General features: G+C 52.5%; 1 non-coding gene across 1 annotated transcript in view; it reads right to left on the bottom strand.

Annotated features, from left to right (window-relative positions):
* Positions 1–688, bottom strand: part of LOC126129181 (small subunit ribosomal RNA) — a 1,909-nt gene extending 1,221 nt beyond the window's left edge. The window contains exon 1 of the ribosomal RNA XR_007527153.1: positions 1–688. This exon is cut by the window's left edge and continues 1,221 nt beyond it. This is a non-coding gene — a ribosomal RNA (small subunit ribosomal RNA).
* Between the last annotated feature and the right edge of the window lie 4,312 nt (positions 689–5,000).

The raw sequence follows: 5,000 nt of genomic DNA, 5'->3' as shown, positions 1-5,000 counted from the left end.
CGACGGGCGGTGAACCAACAGCGTGGGACACAAATCCAACTACGAGCTTTTTAACCGCAACAACTTTAATATACGCTATTGGAGCTGGAATTACCGCGGCTGCTGGCACCAGACTTGCCCTCCAATAGATACTCGTTAAAGGATTTAAAGTGTACTCATTCCGATTACGGGGCCTCGGATGAGTCCCGTATCGTTATTTTTCGTCACTACCTCCCCGTGCCGGGAGTGGGTAATTTGCGCGCCTGCTGCCTTCCTTGGATGTGGTAGCCGTTTCTCAGGCTCCCTCTCCGGAATCGAACCCTGATTCCCCGTTACCCGTTACAACCATGGTAGGCGCAGAACCTACCATCGACAGTTGATAAGGCAGACATTTGAAAGATGCGTCGCCGGTACGAGGACTGTGCGATCAGCCCAAAGTTATTCAGAGTCACCAAGGCAAACGGACCGGACGAGCCGACCGATTGGTTTTGATCTAATAAAAGCGTCCCTTCCATCTCTGGTCGGGACTCTGTTTGCATGTATTAGCTCTAGAATTACCACAGTTATCCAAGTAACGTGGGTACGATCTAAGGAACCATAACTGATTTAATGAGCCATTCGCGGTTTCACCTTAATGCGGCTTGTACTGAGACATGCATGGCTTAATCTTTGAGACAAGCATATGACTACTGGCAGGATCAACCAGGGAGCTGCGTCAACTAGAGCTGAGCAGCCGGCCGCCCGGGAGTGTGTCCCAGGGGCCCGCGCGAACACGCAAGCGTCCGCTCAATTATTCTGCAAACAGGAGGAGGCTGAGCTCCCCTGCACAATACACCTCGAAACCCTCTCAGGTCCCGGCGGCGCGCAGCGCCGTCCTAAGTACTTGGTCGGGTTCGAGAGAGGCGCAATCGCCCGGAGTTAGGCGAGTAGACGCTTTAGGTGCGACCACCCGTGCTCCCAACTGAGCTTGCCGCTGCCGACAGAGGCCCGGGAGCGTGCTGTCGTGGCATTGCCGGCGGGAGACAACACGCGCCACCTACGGTGACCGGCAGCTCCAACGCCAGCGCCACAGAAGGGCAAAGGCCCCACGTGGGTGCCGAAGCGAACTCTCCCAGCACAGCGCACGTGCCAACACGTCTGCACAACTGCGATACAAACCACCAGCGAGAACCGCTGGGGCGACCGAGCAGCAGACGGCGTCGCGGCGCCGAGTGCCGGGCGGCGGCGCATCCTCAACGCACACAGTCCTCAGTCGGACCAGCACACTGCAGATGTCCACCGCGCTTCGCACCGGGCCCGCGAGGACCCACTTTGGCCGCCCGGCGCCGCGCGCAGGGTGCCCCGGCGCGCAGCTGCGCCGCCTGCCGCGTCCGTCGGCCGGCGCGCCTGCCACTGGGCGCCCCCACCAGCCGGCTGTAGCGCGTGCGCCCACGCACCGCGCGGCCAGCACGCCGGGCGGCCCCCCCTCACCGGCCGGGGACGGTCCCACCCAGCCACCGCCGCGTATCGCTTCACACACAGATTTGCCCTTACTGATTTACCTCCAGCAACAACAACCGCACCACAATGGGTTTACCAGTTGTTCATTTGCGTAACGTCACCAGCAAACGTAGACGTCCATCCCAGTTTGCAAATGCAACGATTATTGCATACCTGTCTGTTAGGTGTCACGACACACTACGTCTGCCCACATACACGCAACAAAATGTGCACGACTAGAGAACACGTGGGAGGTGGGCCCCTACGTATGCGATGTCCATTACGAGACCGACTGTCAACCAGCATCTGTACCATGTCGCAGATGTGGAACGCGGTGCACCATGCTATCACACTGTGTGAGAAGAGACGACTACGTTTGAATACACGCGCCACTACATCAACAGACGGCTCATGCTGATCGCCATCCAGGGCGTCCGTTAATCCCACACGTCTCTATGGCGTACCACACTGCAATGTAGCTGTTATGGGGAGACGGCACGTGGCTGAGTGCACAACATTTGGACCGTATGGTTCGCTGTTGTTGGGCGCAGTCGTTGTACGGTCACACATGTGCCACAGCGTATCATGCAGTACATACGGACCTATGTGCAGTACAATGTGAGGGTTAAGCTTACGACATCAGCGGACAGTGGACACAGGCCGTACCACGACGTAGACTGAGCGCTTCGACATGCGAATGCCAGTGAACAGCTGCGAAGGGCATTGAACACGCAAGCACCTGAACGACCAGCGTGCGAAGGCAGGGGGGAGGGTGGGGGCGATGTACATCCTGCAGTCGTCCACATTACAGTGTACAGCGGGAGCATGTAAAAAGTAAGCAACACTTGCGAAGTGTTGAACATGAAACGATACACAAGAGGGTGGGCGGTGCGAGTAGCGAACTATATTCAGAGGGTTGTGGTTAGACAACACTGGATTAATGTAACGTGTCATATGCCAATTACAGAGCAGGTTAAGGCACAACTTGGGTTAGGTTAAGGCACAACGTGGGTTAGGTTAAGGCACAACTTGGGTTAGGTTAAGGCACAACGTGGGTTAGGTTAAGGCACAACGTGGGTTAGGTTAAGGCACAACGTGGGTTAGGTTAAGGCACAACGTGGGTTAGGTTAAGGCACAACGTGGGTTAGGTTAAGGCACAACGTGGGTTAGGTTAAGGCACAACGTGGGTTAGGTTAAGGCACAACGTGGGTTAGGTTAAGGCACAACGTGGGTTAGGTTAAGGCACAACGTGGGTTAGGTTAAGGCACAACGTGGGTTAGGTTAAGGCACAACGTGGGTTAGGTTAAGGCACAACGTGGGTTAGGTTAAGGCACAACTTGGGTTAGGTTAAGGCACAACTTGGGTTAGGTTAAGGCACAACTTGGGTTAGGTTAAGGCACAACTTGGGTTAGGTTAAGGCACAACTTGGGTTAGGTTAAGGCACAACTTGGGTTAGGTTAAGGCACAACTTGGGTTAGGTTAAGGCACAACTTGGGTTAGGTTAAGGCACAACTTGGGTTAGGTTAAGGCACAACGTGGGTTAGGTTAAGGCACAACGTGGGTTAGGTTAAGGCACAACGTGGGTTAGGTTAAGGCACAACGTGGGTTAGGTTAAGGCACAACGTGGGTTAGGTTAAGGCACAACGTGGGTTAGGTTAAGGCACAACGTGGGTTAGGTTAAGGCACAACGTGGGTTAGGTTAAGGCACAACGTGGGTTAGGTTAAGGCACAACGTGGGTTAGGTTAAGGCACAACGTGGGTTAGGTTAAGGCACAACGTGGGTTAGGTTAAGGCACAACGTGGGTTAGGTTAAGGCACAACGTGGGTTAGGTTAAGGCACAACGTGGGTTAGGTTAAGGCACAACGTGGGTTAGGTTAAGGCACAACGTGGGTTAGGTTAAGGCACAACTTGGGTTAGGTTAAGGCACAACGTGGGTTAGGTTAAGGCACAACTTGGGTTAGGTTAAGGCACAACTTGGGTTAGGTTAAGGCACAACTTGGGTTAGGTTAAGGCACAACTTGGGTTAGGTTAAGGCACAACTTGGGTTAGGTTAAGGCACAACTTGGGTTAGGTTAAGGCACAACTTGGGTTAGGTTAAGGCACAACTTGGGTTAGGTTAAGGCACAACTTGGGTTAGGTTAAGGCACAACGTGGGTTAGGTTAAGGCACAACGTGGGTTAGGTTAAGGCACAACGTGGGTTAGGTTAAGGCACAACGTGGGTTAGGTTAAGGCACAACGTGGGTTAGGTTAAGGCACAACGTGGGTTAGGTTAAGGCACAACGTGGGTTAGGTTAAGGCACAACGTGGGTTAGGTTAAGGCACAACGTGGGTTAGGTTAAGGCACAACGTGGGTTAGGTTAAGGCACAACGTGGGTTAGGTTAAGGCACAACGTGGGTTAGGTTAAGGCACAACGTGGGTTAGGTTAAGGCACAACGTGGGTTAGGTTAAGGTAGAAATTGCGTTACATTGCGGTACAAATTGCGTTACATTGCGGTACAAATTGCGTTACATTGCGGTACAAATTGCGTTACATTGCGGTACAAATTGCGTTACATTGCGGTACAAATTGCGTTACATTGCGGTACAAATTGCGTTACATTGCGGTACAAATTGCGTTACATTGCGGTACAAATTGCGTTACATTGCGGTACAAATTGCGTTACATTGCGGTACAAATTGCGTTACATTGCGGTACAAATTGCGTTACATTGCGGTACAGATTGCGTTACATTGCGGTACACATTGCGTTACACATTGCGGTACACATTGCGTTACACATTGCGGTACACATTGCGTTACACATTGCGGTACACATTGCGGTACACATTGCGTTACACATTGCGTTACACATTGCGGTACACATTGCGGTACATTGCGGTACACATTGCGGTACATTGCGGTACACATTGCGTTACATTGCGGTACACATTGCGTTACATTGCGGTACACATTGCGTTACATTGCGGTACAAATTGCGTTACGAATTTGGTTAAGTTAAGGTGCAAAATGGGTTAGGTTAAGGTGCGAAATGGGTTGGATTACAGTACACAACGTGGTAAGAGAGTGTGTTGGGGGGGGGGGGGCCGAGGTTCGTTGGTAGTGATCATTGTAAGTGAATGTCTGAGGCAGCTTCAGTATGTCACAGCAGTTATGTCTCGTCAGGATGCGCTTTTCGCTCGTGACTGGAGGCGCGCCGCGTCTGTGGTTGCGGCAAGGGAGCGGCAGACCTGTGTGATTCATTCCTGCCATTGTTTCTGTGCCGTAACAGGAGGCAGTGTGGTGGTGTTGGGTGCACCCCTGTGTAGGACATGTGTGGGTGTTGGTGGCTTATCTGAGCAATTGTGGATGTCGGACGGGTGGGATATTCTATTTTAGAATTGGACCCCCTGGTGTGGTTATCATAGTGTGGATGGTGTACTGTGGCGGAGAGGATGCACCGGACGTTGGTCCATGCTGGTGCTTACATATTGTATCTGTGTCTGTTACAGGCAGAGAGTAATGTGTGATAGAGTGTCTCGCTGATGTGTGGTTCATATTGT

The sequence above is a fragment of the Schistocerca cancellata genome, unplaced genomic scaffold (genome assembly GCF_023864275.1).
Source record: "Schistocerca cancellata isolate TAMUIC-IGC-003103 unplaced genomic scaffold, iqSchCanc2.1 HiC_scaffold_523, whole genome shotgun sequence".
NCBI classification, from domain to species: domain Eukaryota; kingdom Metazoa; phylum Arthropoda; class Insecta; order Orthoptera; family Acrididae; genus Schistocerca; species Schistocerca cancellata.
Note: the sequence above shows the minus strand (reverse complement) of the source record. Positions and strands in the feature narration are given on the sequence as shown.